The sequence below is a fragment of the Rattus rattus genome, chromosome 12 (assembly GCF_011064425.1).
Source record: "Rattus rattus isolate New Zealand chromosome 12, Rrattus_CSIRO_v1, whole genome shotgun sequence".
NCBI lineage: Eukaryota > Metazoa > Chordata > Mammalia > Rodentia > Muridae > Rattus > Rattus rattus.
In genome coordinates this window covers 58,180,880-58,198,000 of record NC_046165.1, presented here as the reverse complement: position 1 = coordinate 58,198,000, position 17,121 = coordinate 58,180,880, and the positions used below count along the sequence as shown (strand labels likewise).

General features: G+C 47.6%; 1 protein-coding gene across 1 annotated transcript in view; it reads right to left on the bottom strand.

Moving 5' to 3' along the window:
• The window catches only part of Ptk2b (protein tyrosine kinase 2 beta), a 119,888-nt gene extending 102,991 nt beyond the window's left edge, over positions 1 to 16,897 (bottom strand). Inside the window, exon 1 of the mRNA XM_032918138.1 lies at positions 16,737 to 16,897. The gene's annotated coding sequence lies outside the window, so the exon portion shown is untranslated. The remainder of the gene's footprint in view (positions 1 to 16,736) is intronic.
• Positions 16,898 to 17,121: the final 224 nt, after the last annotated feature.

The following is a 17,121-nucleotide window of genomic DNA, read 5'->3' as shown; positions in this document are numbered from 1 at the left end:
GTCTACTCCCAAGGCTGTCAGAAGGGTGATGCTCAGGCTGTATCCCAGGCAAGCACAAAAATGTGGGTCTGGAGCCAGGAATCCAAGCTTCGGTATGTCTCTGGGAGATTCTGAGGCCGTAAGAAGCGTGACTCCATGCTACGCTGGGGGAGCTAAGTCACTGTGTAGTCAGCGGGGTGATCGTTGCTGTGAGGTGACCACTAGCTTTTCCTGGGTCTTCACATGCTGTTTGCTTATTCTGCACTGGAGTAGCCGTCTCCCTGGGTTGGGGAGACTGTGTGTGCTGTGTGTGAGCTGAGCTATTGCAGCAGCCGGAAAGGTTCCATGTGTCTCTCTGCTGCCAATCCATCTCAGAGGGGCCAGGGACCATCTCTGACCTGCGCTTCCCTGCAGATCTTTTCTCTAAAGCCTCGTCAGAGTTGACCAAATGTTCCCTGAGTACAAGCTGTGTAAGTCCTGACATTTGCTGGATTAGGATTGGGAAGCTGAGGGCACAAAACAAGGCCCCTGCCTTTCTACTGCTTCATTTAGCAAAGCGTGTACTTGTGAAAAAATAATTTTATCTCAAGACAACATTTCCTAGGCAAAGCTGAGTGGAGCAGCCACGTGTTCTAGGAGAGGCCTCTGGGGGAAGGAGTGTGTGAGTCTCTGTCAGTGCCCAGCCCATTCCCTATGCCAGAGTCCTCTCGCCCTGCATACATACCCCAGACATTCTGGGAATCCTTTGTAATCAGCTGTTCCAACAGTCAAGCAAAACCACACATCTGCCCACCCATGCACTTCGGGCAGGCACGATCTCTGCGAGTTTCCCATTCCTGTAGAGTAAGCCTTGTCTCACCCTCTGCACCTCTGCTGGAGGCAGGTTGGTTCTTGCTAACCTGGCCAAGCCCTCTGTTCCCTCTGCCCCTTTCCTCCACAGCCTATACTAGGACTGAAGAAGGGAGCAGGAAGTGGGCTCCTTGTGGAACAGCCCTTGAGGGATCATCCATGCCACCAGCTTCTCTGGCAGCCACCAGTATGGGCAACTGTGACATGACAGATGCCCGAGTGGATAGCAGGCACTGAGATCTATGTCCCTGGGGGACTTACCCAGGGCCCTGCTGTACATCAATGGCACAGCCTGGCTTATAGCCCTTGACCACACCCCAGAATGCTTGTCTGCAAATCTCCCAGCTGGAGTCTCTCTGTGCTTGGCACTAGAGTTCCTCTGGCCTAAGGCCAGAATCCTCCTATCAAAAACAAAATGTTGACTGTCTTCCCAACCTAAAAACTTGTATAGCCGAATGTTCTGTTCCTATATATTCAATGGCTTCTGGCTGTTGGGAATAATGCTGCGTGCCAAGCCGCCATGACAGAGGACCTCTCTGCATCCTGTTTGCATTGCTCACGCTACAGTTCTGCCAAATCTTGGTACTTTGAGCTGTTAAGTTTCCCATACCAGCCAGTTTTCCATGTCTTCTGAGTGGGGAAGAACTTTGCCACTCTTCTAATGGCTTGGTCCTATCCACTCCTGAAAACCTACCCTTGAACTACGTCACTTAGGAAGTCGTTCTAGCCTCTGATTGGTAACATTCACAGCTCTGCTTAGAGACTCAGAGATATTTGTACTGGCCTCTGGTACCTCATGTGGTGTGCACAGAAGCTCTCCTTACCTGGAGGATAGCTTCCTGCTCACCTCTGCATGCCCAGTGCTTAGCATAGTACCTGGTCCACAATAAGTAGACTAAATACATCTACTCACAGACACACATGAACATGAACACACACACACACACACACACACACACACACACACACACACACAGAGAGAGAGAGAATACTAACACACATGAGGAACAGAGAGAGAGAGAGAGAGAGAGAGAGAGGAGAGAGAGAGAGAGCAGAGGAAGAGGCAGGAGGAAAGAAACTGTCCCAGTCCCACCCAGAATGCTCTCTATTAAATCTTGCTCCCAGAACCCAGTTCCCACTGTATCTTGAGTAAATCTTACAGGCACCCAGTCTTCATGTTCTTGCCACAAAAGCCTATCTACAGAGCACCTGCTACTTCTTCCCGGGGTCTGAAGCTTTAAACATCCTCTCTTGCAGCTTTGACCCATGTCTGTCATGTCTTCATGTGTCCGACCGCAGCTTCCTTTCCTACCTTTTCACCTAGCCTGCTTTTGCTTTCCTTTACTTACTCTGTCCCCGGACATCAGAGCTTCATTCGCTAGCTCTCGTGTGTTTTCTGTCCTTGGAAGCTGGTGGAGAGTCATGGGGCTTGGGATCTCTGGCTAGCCTGTCCCACCTGGACAGCAGAGAAGGGAAATGGCCTTGAGACAGACAGTGACCCAGAAGTCTTCGAACTGGTAGGAAAAGTGCTAATGGGGAAGGCATGAACATGGTGAACTATAAGAAGCCTCTGAACTGTGTCCTGTCCCTGAAGCAGGCATCTGTCATAAAATTTGGGGCTTCTCAGCCACATCTAAGAGCCAAGCATGCTACCATCTTCTCAAAGAGTATGGAAAGGGGTATTAAGCAACAAGAACTACAGAATCTTGTTTCAAACTCTCAGTACAAACCTGCTCTTCTACAGCTCTGAGGAGTGTAACTGGAAAGCATCTACTTTTCTGAGAAGACCCAACGGGAGGTTGGAAGTCTGGTCGGGCTGCTTGGTTGTCTGATTCACTACACCTCGTTCCTCTTCTGGCTCACTCATTCACCGGTCCATTGATAGACCCTTCCTTCTTCCACCCATGTATCCACGCAGCATCCACCCACCTCTCCACCCCTCCATCTGTCCACCTCTCTACCCATCCTCTCATTAGCCATCCACCTACCCGGCATCTCTCCATCATCCACCCATCCTGCCATCCAGTGACACACTTCTAAATATCACATCTGCATAAGGTAAGGGTTTCTCTCCTCCCCCAAGCTAAATCAGAAAAGAGAAATGTAATACTCAACCGTTATGGATCTTTCGCATTATAAATTTCTCTCTAAATGACCATATTTCAACAAAAGTCAACTGGGAAAAAATCTGAGTCTGAAGGCACCTGAGTGGTTTGGCTAGCTGGACACATTCAGAAATGTCCTTTGACAGGACTGCTTTCTTTTTCAAGCAATGATTTAGATTCTGTATTTTTTATTAAAGGCACAGCTCCATAAACTCAGTGATTTAGAAAGCCCTTTAAAGAGCAATGAATTGGATGGTTATACTGTGGGCTTTCAGAAGTATTTTCCAGAGGATACAAATAGATGTTTCTTCAAAGGAAGCATCTTGGGTGTCCACAAGGGTTGTACAAAGACACACTATCATTAGACATTGAAAATAAAAGTGAAATTGCAATAAGACAGGACATCCCCACTAAGACGGTTAGAGACAAAATCACAAACAGTAGCGGGTGCAGATGAGAACACGGAGAAACAGAGTTTCAGTCACTGTTCTTTGGCTGTGATAAATCACCATGGTCAAGGCAAACTTCTAACAGAAAGCATGCAATCAGGGGCTTGCTTTCAGAAGGTGAATCACGACAATCATGATGTAGAGCATGGGAATAGGCAGGTGATGGGACAGGAGCTGAGAGCTCACTTCCTGATCCAAAGGCAGGAGACAGAAAGACTGAGCCTCGAGTGGGCTTTAGAAACCCCAAGGCCCACCCCACTGTGACATGTCCTCCAACAAGGCCACACCTCCTACCTCTTCTCAAACACTTCCACTAACTGGAGAACAAGTATCAAATTCTTGAGCCTATTGGGCCATTTTCAATCAAACCACCACGGACTGGAATGGCCGTGTTCTGCTGTTGATAATTAAACCATGCAAACACTATGTAAAACAGTTTGGGGGTTGGGGATTTAGCTCAGCGGTAGAGCGCTTGCCTAGCAAGCGCAAGGCCCTGGGTTCAGTCCCCAGCTCCGGAAAAAAAATACAGTTTGGCAACTGCTCAAAATGTTAAACGTAAGCATTGCAAGGTGACTCAGCAGAGAAAGTTGATGCCGAGAAGCCAGATCATATGAGTTTAAGCCTCAGGATGGAGAGACCTGACTCCAATGTGTTGTCCTCTTACCTCCACACACATGGCATGCCCTAGTGTGAACACACACATGCGGGCAAATGAATAAATGTAATAAAATATTTTAAAGCATTAAGAATAGAGTTACTGTGTGCCCCATTATTCCACTCCGAAGTATGTAATTCAGAGAAATGAGAGCATATATCCACACAAAAACATCACGTGACATTCATGGCCGCACTATTTATACTTGTCGAAAAGTAGGAAATACAACTGCCCATCGAGTACGGAATAGGGAAATAAAAAGTAGCCTTAAGTGCACACAATTTTAATCATCTGATATTCAACGAAGTGTCAAAATACACAGCATAGGAAAGGCAGCATCAACAAACTGCTGGGAAAACTGGACGTCCACATGTAGAAAAATAAAATCAGACCCTTTTATCACCCTTTAGACAAGTCACCTCCAGATTGCTTAATGACATCGGTGGGAAACCTAAACTCTGAGCAGCTGGAGGAAAACACAGTTGGACAGGACTTTGTGAATTCACCCAGGAAGCAAGGCTAACAATTGACTATGTGAGCCCGTGGAACGACAAAGGTGTAGTACAGCAAAGGAAACGATCAATTGAGTGAAGAGGAACACGCAGGGTAGGAGAGATGGCCATGCATCGGTCAGAGGATTCTACCCAGAATATACAAAGAACTCAGAAAACAAAATATCAAGAGAACAAGTGACCCAATTAAAAAATGGGCTATAGATTTCTGTCTTGGTATCGCTGTGAAGAGACAACTCGCTTACAGCTCAGTCCATTATCATCATGACAGAGAGCATGGCAACAGGCAGGATGGTACTGAAGAAGTAGCTGAGATCTACCACCTGATCCACAAGCAGAGAGAGAGAGAGGGAGGAGAGGAGAGAGAGAGAGAGAGAGAGAGAGAGAGAGAGAGAGAGAGAGAGAGAGAAACTGGAACAGATTTTTGAAACCTCAAAGCCCACCTCCAGTGACACACTTCCTCCAAGACCTACCATCCTAATTCTTCTAACCCTTTCAAAGTGTTACTTTCTGCTGACTAAGCAGTCAAAGATGAAACTAAAGGTTTGTTCAAATCAGCACACATCTGAAACGATAGTTCTCAAAAGAAGAAATAAAAATGACTACTAAGTACCCTTTAAACTATTCAATATCCTTAGCAGTCACTCAACTAAAATTACTTTGATATTTCGTGGCTAAGATCAAGAAAACAATTGACATATCAAAGGCAGCGAGGACTCAGGGGAAGGGAAACCCTGACTCACTGCTGCAGTAGTGTCTGACCCGGAAGAGACATCCAACTGTGCCACTGTGGTACGACTACTGTCTTGGAATTAAGTCCACTCATTAGGCAGGAACTCAGACCTGGTGATGTAAGCATAGCTAAGAGCCCACGGTTTGAAAGGTCATAGACCCTAGAGGACAACCTGTTAACGCCACTTTAGCAGACTGATAGAGTGTTCAGTTGCTTTCTAAATGCTTACCCTTACAGCTGCAGATAACACAGCACTCACTTTAATCAGAGAAGGTTCTTTTTGCAGTTTCTTTGGGTCTTTTACAGAGAACCACAACTCGTCAAAGTGCCAAGGAAACGTGAAAATGGAGTGCCCAGCCCCACGTGGGACATCTACAATACAGCATCCTAGACCAAGAACTCAGGGAACATCATGGAAGAGGGGCCAGAATGTAAGGGCCAGAAAACCAGGATGGTTGCTGTGAGACGGTGTCTTCTGGACACAATATGGTTGTGTGCACAAGGTCACACCAGTTTGACATGCCAATGTAGATGAGGGAGGAGGGGGTCAGAAGGCAACTGAAGAACTATAGGCAATCAGTAGCTACTGGGGGAGAGAAAGTTTAGTTCTCTTCAGGGACAGTACTTAATACCCACACCCTGAGATCAGCCCCTATACTCATCTAAATACAGGCAACACACACACACACACACACACACACATACACACACACACATGTGCACACATTATAAAAGACAAGAGTTCAGGGTTACCCAGGATGAGTTGGAGGGGTTAGAGATGAGGATAGAAATGAGGCAACTACAGTGCATTCATGTATAGAATTCTCAAAACCCTTGCCCAACGTAGTATATCCATACAATAGAATGCTATTCATCAATGAAAATAGGACAAAGGGCTAAGAGATAGGACAACATGCACAGAGCTTCAAAACATACTATCAGAAGGAAGCAAATCACAGTCTATGATCCCACTTGCACTCTGTCTGGAGGAGAAACTCCCCACACATAGAAAGCATACTAGCAATGCCAGAGGCATGGTGGAGAGGCAAGGCTGATGGTTCGGGGTTTCTTTCTGGAATAATGAAAATGTGTGTGATTGTCAGTGGTGATGGTTGTACATATAACCTGTCAATATAAAAATTTTTAAAAGCAATGAATTGTGTGTTTGAAAAGGGCACGTTTTGTAATATTTAAATTATAGCTCAAAAATGCCATTATTGTAAAAATGAACACATTGAATTCATAAGGAATAGCCGCCTTCCCTAGCCATGGAGTGATAACATTTACAGGCCACAGCTGATGAGTCTACTGCTATGATAGATGAAGGAGCTGGGGGAAGGCTGTATTTCACATAGTATGTGATATAGCATGTGTAACTGAAATAATATATTAACTATTATCCTAAAATCCAACAGATTCAAATTAGCTTTATTAAAAATGTTCTTGCTGGGATATTGGAAATTCTTAGGCACATGTCTGTACACACCGAGTACACAAATGCTAAGCATGTGTTAATGCAGTGTTGGGTCCTTAGAATGTAGAACTGGCTCTCAGAACAGTGTTCTATGTCCTCTCTGGGGCTTCCCGACTGAATTAAGCAAGAGCTCAAGTATGAAGTCATGCTTATAAGAATTGTGTAAAGCTGGCAATGATACCTAGTAAGAATCTGTCTTGATCTTTATTAAAAATTATTTTATGGGGGCTGGAGTGATGGCTCATCAGTTAAGAGCACAACTGCTATTCCAGAGGTCTTGAGTTCAATTCCCAGCAACCACATGGTGGCTCACAACCACCTGTAATGGGATCCAATGCCCTCTTCTGGTGTGTCTGAAGAGAGAGACAGTGTACTCACATACATAAAATAAATAAATCTTCTAAAAAATTATTGTGGGCCTCCGTGTGTGTTGGAGTGTGATATATGGTATATATGTTGTGCTTATATGTCTATGTGCAGGGTCCACGGGGAGGGTAGAGGAAGAAGGCCTCATATGTCTTCGGCAATTACTCTCTAACTTAGTCATTTAAGAGAGAGTCTCACTGAACCAGAAAGTCTCATTCAGCTAGAATAGCTGACCCCCAAGCTCTGGAATCCTCCTATCTCTACCCTGAGCCCAGAACTGGGATTCTAGTCATGCCCAGTTTTTTCTATGGATGCCAGTGGTTCAAACTGAGGTCCACACACATGTACAGCACATGCTCTTACCCACTGAGCTCTATCCTTAGCCCCAGTGTCTTAATCCTTTGAGCTCTAGATTCCTTGGGACATCAAGTGAAAGTTATGTACTTTCTTCCCATAAGTGAGCTCAGAGGAGAAAATTACACACCTTTCAAAGAGTTTGCATGTACAACTGTGCATACCACTAACCCAAGCTCACCAACCCAAAGGCAAGGCTCTCCAATCTTTCAGGCACCTCTAGGTGGGAACATGGGTTAGGAACTCAGCACAAACATACCGACGGTATCTTTCTATAGAGTCAGGTCCCCTCTAAGGATGACAGATTACTCTGCAAATACAGTTAACATACACCAGGAGTCCTTACCTCTCGAGACCGCAGGAGCTGAAAGCTCAGAGTCCACAAGCACAGGAGATAGGCTTGTGGTCACTGTGAGGGTGAAGTCCAGACGACGGTGTGTACACTGATGAGTGCCGCTGTACCCTGGGATCCCTGCCAATCTCTGCCTTGTGGGTCTCTCTCCTGTCTTTCAACTTTACATAGAAGCCACCCCGATTTCCATCTTCTGGCTTTCCTTGTCCTGGCCCAGACCAACTCAGAGCAAGAAAAAGAAAGAGCTAGTAAATAAATCAGAGTCTGGAGCAGTGGGTTTGTAAAGGCATTCTCAGGCTCCTTATCTTGATCCATGACTCCTCTCTGGGTTTTCGGGAAATCTCTGCCCCAAAGGAAGACAGCTATCTAGGAAGAGGCTTGATAATGTCTTCCGTGTGACAACTAGATGTTGTGACACTTGGTGCCAGGAATGAGGAAGAGCTAGGCTGTATAGCCAGGTTCAGGCAGGCATGAGTGTGTGGGGAAGGAGTGATGGGGACATGGAATCTCATGACTGTGGAATTTGAGGGTGTTTGAAGGACTGGAGAAGGAAAAGCACCTCCCTTGCTAGGAAGAATTGAGTGCAAGGCTCAATAAATTCTTCAGATCCCGGCTCTCAAGAAGCCTGGAGGCTGCCAGGGGGAGGGCAGGTTTCCAATGTGTGCCATGAAGTAAGTTTTAGAACAGGAATAAGTAGGTCTTGGTTTACAAAAGTGGATGGGACTGGTGTTCTCCATGGGAATAGAGATTTGTGGGTACAAGTGACCAAGGCGGCTTGTTCGGGGTGAAGGGCTTTGTTTGGGATATCTAAGGACATGGGGTGAGAAGGGTCAATTAAGGTTGGATTGCACACAGATAGCATACATGGACTGTTGAGGTTGTACTTAGAAATATATGTATAGACATATCTACATGTAACAATTTTAAAAATGAAGCCATGTCTTTGAGGGAGAGCAGACAAGGGGTATGTGAGAGGCTTTGGAGCAAAGAAATGTTGTAATTAAATAATGACCTCAAAAGTTAAAAAAGGAGGGCCCTGAGTCATACATTTGAGGAATTTGGAATCCCATCCTGGAGAGCTCCTTGGGATGGGAGGAGGAGAGAGGTATTAATTATATTTGGTAATATTAGGTGATAAGACCTGCACCCTGAGTGGAGGCCATAAAAGAAGGAAGGAATGAGAAGTATGAGGCAAGAATCTGTGGGACTCAGAGGGTGAGATTTGAGCAGGGTAGGTGAAGGTGCAGAGGAAGGGTAGGAAGCCAGGGCAAGCCTCCTGAGTGTGTGGAGAGAACAGGGGCCTGGAGATGGAAGGAGAGACCTGGGTGAGAGGAAAGGACTTCAGTTTGAGGTGAGCCACTCCAGTGGGGATGTTCTTACACTTTGAAGTGGAGGGCCCCCGGGAGATGCGGATAGAGAAAGATCTGCAGATCTAACTGCTATGTGTTCAGAGGCCATCATGGGGTGCTGTAGACAGGATGGGAGTTAACACAGACCTAAGAAGAGCAAGGACCATCAAAAAGAGCATGCATGCGTGAGTGAGTGTGCACGTGCGTGCGCGTATCCACAACCTAAAGGAAAAAGGGTCATGAAGAATGCAAATGATCTAGACAGTCTACACACTCAAGCATTCCCATAAGCCTTCCTTCCAGCTTTCAAATTCATAAAAACAAAACAAATCTGCAGTGCCCAGAAAGTGGAAGCCTCGGCCGATACCCGGATATTCTGCTGGACACCCCTCCCAGCCTCTGCGTGGACTCTTAAACGTCTACCCCCACACGAGCTCAAGTTTTCTGCCAACCTATCTACTATGTACCCTGCTCCCCAAAACTGACCATAGCCCCTTTACTCAACTCAACGTCTGCAACAGCACCGTGCTGCTGCCTTCCCAATAAAATCATTATTTTCTCCAAGAGTGTCCGCGGTCTTCAGCTTCCACGTCCAGGTCTTTATCTCGTCCGTCACCTGTACAGACTCTGGCTTTTTGCTGCCCTGGGCCCCACCCAGAATGAGTCAATCAACTCTGCCCCACCTCCAGGCTCCTGTTTACTCTTTTCTTTGAACACAAACAGCGCATCAAGTCTGACCAGAAGTAGTCTCTCTCCTCCACTCTTACGCATGCTGTGCCTTTCTCACGGCACCACAGAGCTCCATCTTCTCTTAAAGATATTCCTCTCCATGCAGTATCCTCCTTCCACCCCTGCAGACTGTGATCGTGCTAAGGTAGATAGGAGTCCTCAGATAGGGGAGGTAAGAGAAACACTCAACAAATGTGGGAAATGGATTACAAGGGAGAAACTGAGGCTTGGTAAGCTCATGCAATAGAAAATAAGTTAAGACTAGAATTCACAACTTTCTCATCCCAAACCATCCTGTCACGATGCCTGTGATATTTTATAGGACATGGTGACAGGCATCAAGCATTTCTCCCAAGAATTCTGTCAGACAGACGGTGCCAGTTCCCTATCAAATAGCAAAAAGTAGAGAAACTTCCTCAAAACGGTTTAGCCAGTTATTGAAGACTCCAGGGCCCAGGCTCTCAAGCCTGGGTTTTTATTCACTCAGGCTGAATGAGGCACCACTGTGGAGGCTCCACAGCACTAAGCCTGAATCTTGGGACTCTCGGGCTTACAGTCCCCTTATGACTACTGCAGTTGATGACTGTGAAGATCAGAGCCCAGCATCTGTGTCATTAGTGGAAAGGCCTGAATGGGATGTTGCCAAGAGCAGACGCACAGATGTTGGGGAGCCAGCATTAAACCTACGTGGAGAGGCAACCCCCTGAGATGGAAGGTGAACTGAGAAGACTGGTTCAAAATGTGCCATCACCACACGCAGTTAAGCAACAAAAAGGAAGTGGAAAGAGGACAAAGCTACTTTAGAAACCAGGACATGGTGTGCCTGCTTCAAGTGGCCAGAACCTCTGCTACAGAAAGGAACCCTGTGGGAGAGCCAAATTCAAACTGGGAAGAAATTCCCAGCAGGCCTATGGGTACAGGAAAGAGGGCCACATTGGGGAGAGTTGGCAGGGGTGAGGGTGTGCGGCTGAGGAAGTTGTGAGAGGAATGTTACTGACAATGTCAGGCAAGTTGGGAGGGAGAAAATGTTAAGTGCGCTATAGAGACGCTCAAGCTTCCTGGAAGTGGCTATGGTTCATCTTAGTGTTAACCGCACTGGCTGTACCTCCTAAGAGCCCCGGTCCCTTTAGCACTGGGCAAAAGGAAAAGCTGGAGAGACCCAGAACCCAGAGGGGTGCCTCCTAGTAATTCCACCTGAGTCTGTCTGGAGGATCTCTCTCTCTCTCTCTCTCTCTCTCTCTCTCTCTCTCTCTCTCTCTCTCAATCCCCAAACACTACACTGCATCAATCTTCCCATTGCATCTAGGTAGAAATGCATCAAAATGTACAGCCTGGAGTCTGCTCTCTTAATCAGACTGTCATCACGAGTAATAATTATACCTTGAGAAACAGCAGAGTGACTCAAAAGGCTGCCCCCTCCCCCGCCACCCCCTCACACAGCTCAGAGCTTTGCATGCTAAATGAAAAGGCCTAAAAAAATAGCCACCATGTTCTGCTGCCTACTCCATTAAATGGTCCTTCAGGATCCAGGGCCTGATGGGTATCAGTGGGCATCATCTTTCCTGGCCAAAAGCTGTACCCAGAGCATGCTGGCTTGGGAGTGGGGCAGCCAAAATAAAAAACTGTTGGGTGTTTGCCTCATGCCTCTCTGAGTTGTCAACTGGGGAATATTATTCTCCTGTCAGAGGTGGTCTATGGCTTCAGGAATAGAACAGAAAAAAACTGAGGTGGAACTCATTGGTAGTGTGTCTGCTTGCCATTTGTGAGGCCTTCCGTTATGTCCCCAAACCAGAAAAAAACATTCCTGGGCATGGGAGTACATCCCTGAAATCTCAGGACTCGGAAGACTTGGGGGGAGGGATGCAGCAGGTAGAGGTGGTGATGGTTGTTTGAGGCCAAGATGGGGTCCAGAGTTACCTTATCTCAGAAAACTTAAAACAAAAGCAGGCAGGAGAGATGACTCAGCTGATAAGAACTTGCATTGGGGTACTTAAACAAGGCATGTTCCTGGGGCTTGCTAGCCACCCACTGACCAAGCAGAATGAGCAAGTTAAAGGTAAATAAATGACCCTGTGGTAACTGGTGTTGTCAGCTCAACAGAATCTAGGATCTGGGTTATCCGTGGCGGGTGTCTTGATTCCTGTAATTGGGGTGGGAAGACCTGCCCACTGTGAGTGGCACCATATTTGGGTTGAGGATATAATGTGACCAGCTGCTTCAACTGACTTCTGCCTTAACTTTCCTGTCATGGCTGACTGAATTTTTTTTTTTCTTTAAGCTGCTTTTGCCAGAGTACTTGATCACAGCAACAGGAAGAGAAACTAAGACACATCTGGAAAATCAAGATGGATGGATGGCATTCTGGAAAATAATGCCTGAGGCTGATCTCCAACCTACACCGAGCATACACAGGCACTTGTACAACCCCCTCCCTGAGCCCACTCCTGTCCCACCACAAACGTGTGCTACATAGTCAAACAAAATAACAACAACAATAACCATTGGTTTCTTATGGGCTCAAATATAGCCCATAAATTTTAAGATATGGGAGAATTCACACTTCTGAGTATCTACTGTGAGTCCGTTATGTTTTATGTACAGCAGAGGGATTAAGTTGTTACCTGAGCAGGCCTTCTCATGGGGTAATATTAATTAATAGTGAAACCATAGTCCATACTTCTTGGTGCATGTCTACAGCCCCAGTGCTCTGAAGGCCTGGCTTCTCCACCAGACAACCAATGCTCTGACACTCACAGGGTGACCCAGCATAGTACAGGAGTCAGGGGTGGCAGTACGGGGCTCTCCTATCCTGCCCTGGGTGATGGTGGATGTCATCTCTGTTTTATCTGTGTCCTGGCTAATGCAGATGACATCATCTTACCCTCAAAAGCCTGACTACCACCTCCGCTTTACAGATAAGGAAGCCACAGCTAAATGACCTTCACAGGGTCACAGAGAAGTTCCAGTTAGAGTCACTGTAATCCTGAGTTCCTGCCCATTCAACTCCTTCTTAGTGTTACAAGGGTTCTACTCTCCCTCCTTTGTCTTGGGACTGCCCTGGATACTCTCTCTCTCTCTCTCTCTCTCTCTCTCTCTCTCTCTCTCTCTCTCTCTCCCCCTCCCTCCCTCCGTCCCCCCCCCCCTTTCATCCTTGCTCTGCCTCTCAAACCATCCCAGCTGTGCCTCACCTCTCTGATCGCTGCCTCTTGGTTAACTCCTTGAAGTTCCCATTGCCCTGGCAGGCCAGGTGGTCTGAGATGATAGATCCTTGGCTGTGAGAGACTGAGGAGACTGAGGACCCCATCAATCAAGAAGGGCTAAGCAGCCGTGGGTAAGGAAGATTTCTATTCCTGAACATTTTTGAGGCTGGAATGTTGCACGTAAAAGCTTATTTCCTGACCGTCTCTGGGTTGGGCATGTCAACTCTAAGAGTTTCATCCATCCTAGTTAGAAGTGTGGGGGAGCAATGACTTCCGATAGACCGTGTGGCCTGCACTCCCCATGTGCATCCACATTCTGTCTATGGGTAATGCTTATTTTCTTTGAAAACCTGGTGGCCTGGAGTAGCTGTATTCAGGGAATGCTAGGCCCATCCCAGGGCACACTTGCCTTTTCTGCAGGACTTCGCACAACCCTGGACATGCAAATGTAAACAGCATATTGTTTGAATGTTTCATTGACAGAATCTCTGAATATTTCTATTGGATAAATGGCATCCCTAAGGGACTGGGGACAAAATGGGCTGGGTTGGGGTAACATAGATTCACCACTGAAGAGAAGGACTATTTAATATAACCCATTAGTCCTCAGGGGAAACACACTTCTCCGTCTCTGTCTATGTCTTTCTGTGTCTCTGTGTCTGTCTATCTGTCTTTGTCTCTGTGCCTCTCTCTGTCTGTCTCTGTCTCTCTCCGTCTCTGTCTCTGTCTCTCTCAGTCTGTCTCTCTATGTCTCTGTCTGTCTCTGTCTCTGTCTCTGTCTCTGTCTCTCTCTCTCTCTCTCTCTCTCTCTCTCTCTCTCTCTCTCTCTCTCTCTCTCCTTTTAGGAGGTCTCTGACTCCTTAGGAATGTTTTCATTAAAGCCGGGACCCATCTCACCCGGTGCCCTTTGTTCTTCTAGACCCAGGTAGAGTTTCCAAATGAGGAAGTTATTATAAAATGAAGGACAATGGAAACCTAATTTTATGGTACATTTTTGGGTGCTTCATGCACATTTTCTTTTCATCCATTCATACTTCTCTCCATTTAATTAAGGTTTGAGCCAGTCCTCTCTCCCTACCTGCTGCTCTCCAGGAAGAGAACCCTTTTTCTCCTCTTGTCTTTGAAACAAGGGTAAAGAAGAAATGTGAATGGGTAAGGAAGAAGAAACTTTGTCTCACTCTCCTTCCCACGTCTGTCCAGAGGCAAACTTTTCTCGCTAGAAGCAGGAGCCAAACCAAATCAGGTTTCCTGAGATCTCTAGGCACTCTATAAAGGTAAACAGAAGAAGGTGGGCCCCAAGCACTTTGTGGATGCTCTTTTTTGGTCACTGTGAATGTGTCATTTACAGTTAATATACATAGGACTCAAGTGGGGTTTTTATACATTATCAAGGATCCTGCCCTAAACCTAGACAGATAGGCTCTGAGGTTCTGAGAATCCAAAAGCTTTCCATAGCTCTGAGTCTAGGACTATTGGTCCAGTTTCTTTCCAAGGTACTACCAAGTAGCCTAGCTGCTTTCATGGTTGCTAGACTCTCTCTCAACTCTGCAGACGAGTAAACCTACTGGGGACCTGCTTTTCTTTTCTTAATAGTAATGTCATGACCAATCATAGAATGAGTCGTCAACTGGATCTATCAGCATTTGTCACAAAATAAATATGCACTGAGCCTGTTCTCAAGGCGCTAGGTTAGTTCTCAGTCTAGACTTCTCAGAAGAACAGCCGCCTCCGTGTCCCAGGCAGACTCAGGACATCCAGTTAAGTTTCAGATAAACTGTGAGTGATGCCTGGGTACTATATACTGTGCGAAACATACTTAACGCTGAGAACAAAATCGCAACAACTTTACACATTTAAAATTCAAATCTGAATGCCCCATGTTTCCATTTGCTAAATCTGGCACCTCCATCCCAGAGTGGAGGCACCCTGGGAAGTTTCAAGCAGCCTGAGGTTCGAAGCTTTGCTCCAGGGAGTAGTTGCCATGGCAGCCTGAGCACGCCTTCCCAGACCTGGGGAGCATCCTCTATTTAAGGGTTCAGCTCCCCCTCACCTCTGAACTCTAGGCTCCTAACAAGCTGCGCTTCTGAGATTTCTCGCCTTGGATTCTGTACTTCCCAGGCTCTGACCTGCTTTCTTCTCCTTGTTTAATTAACCCCTATTGATCTTCAGTTCTCACAGCTGCTTTGGCCAGAAAGATTCAGGACCTGCTCCTGCCCAGCCCTGCCCAGCCCTGCCCACCCTCTGGCACTGTATTGGCGGAACTCTATTTCTTCCCATGGCAGTTCCGCCCATATGCTCGGCCCAGGGCGGCTGGCGCTACCAGCTCCTCCAAGTCTCCCTCACCTGACCGGAGCACCTGGATGCAGGAAACTAGTAGTAAGTGAAAGAAACAAGTCAGACTGTCCTGCCAAAGTTAGGTCTTTCTTATGAATGTGACTTCTTCCTTCCTCCCTATGGTCGTGAGTCACTCTCCCCCCCCCGTCTGCATCTTTCTTGCACCCCTGCCCGCGCCCGTAGCGACTGTGAACCGTAAGGGCTTATCGACCTGAGTACACGGGGCTGCCTGGCACCCCTACCCTTTCCAAACCATGCACATTGTCTCAGAGGGCTCCAGATTGGCTCAAGATCTGCCAAGGTTCTTCTCCCTCTAGCTTTCCAATCCTCCCTGGCTAATGCCACCTCGCTCTCTCCCTACCTCGCCCCCCAATCCCCAGGTCCCAGCTTGGTTCCTTCAAGGAGCCCAGCAGGAATCTTGCTTTCCAGTATAGGGGTGATGGGAGATGCTGGTGTCCTGTGGCTGAGGGTGAGGGCAGGTGGCAGGGCTTGGTGGGCCTCAGAACATCACCCATATGCTCACTGTTCACCCACCCAAAGCTTTGCCCACGCACAGCCTGGCAGCAGAACGGCAGCCCAGAACTTAACCCTTGGGGGACATGGGCAAGGAAGCTTCAAAATGAGCCAGTGTGGCTGGTGTGAACTTTGGAACTTCAGCACACACGCGCGTGCACACACACACACACACACACACACACACACACACACACACACACACACACTATGGTATGGTTCCTCTTGGAGAACCCCCACTTGTCTTAAAGCTCCAGCTTCAGGGAAAACAAAACAACAAACAAGCAAACAAAAAACGTCCCAGAGGTTGGGGATAGGGGTGGTACAGAGGTGGGAAGATAGACCACATGGGTGCCGAAGGGCACTAGAGAAGAGTGCTAGTGCCTGGGCAGAGGTCTGAGCTAGAGCTGAAGTTGGGTTCTGAAGCCCTCGGTTGGGTTTGGAGTTCCCAAATCTAACCTTTAGTGACGAGCAGCTTTGCTGAGCCGACCTCAACCGTGCCCCTAGTTTTCCCTGTCTGAATAAACTAACAGGACAAAAAGGGAGAAACACCCTTTAGTCTTAAAAGAACTCCAAAAATAGATGCCTTCTCCCCAGCACAGGGCGGCAAGCTCGGGGAGAGCACCTGCTCCGCGAATCCGACTTTCTGGGTCCTTGGCTACCTTTCCAGGAATCCTGGGCTCCCCAAAGGACCGAACTGTAGCCCCCCTCCAGCTTCCCACTCAAGTCGAACGATCTACGCGTCTCTGACCCCGGCGTTGGGTAGCGACATGCTGGACTCACCCTCGGGCGAGGCGCGGACTCCGGCCAGGGCTCCGGGCTGGGCAAGGTGAGTGCAGCCGCCCGCAGGTAGGACGCAAGGCTCAGCCCGCAGAGGCTGAGTAAGAGGCTGACAGGTTGTTTTCCCCCCACCCACCTCCTCCTTTCGGTCGTTAACCACACCCCTGCTGCTCTCCTCTTTACTTCCTTAAAGGGTGGGGTGTGCTGTCTGTGTGTGCAAGCTCCAGCCTCTTACCATAAACTCTGAAATAGATGCCGCCTGCAATTCCCGGAGAGGCCCTGTGACCTGGGGGCCCAGAGCCTATTGCCTTAGAGCCCCATTTGGGGTCCTCGGGTGCTCCGGACCTCTTGCGATGGTTGACCTCCCCCCCCCCCAACTCCTGCCACA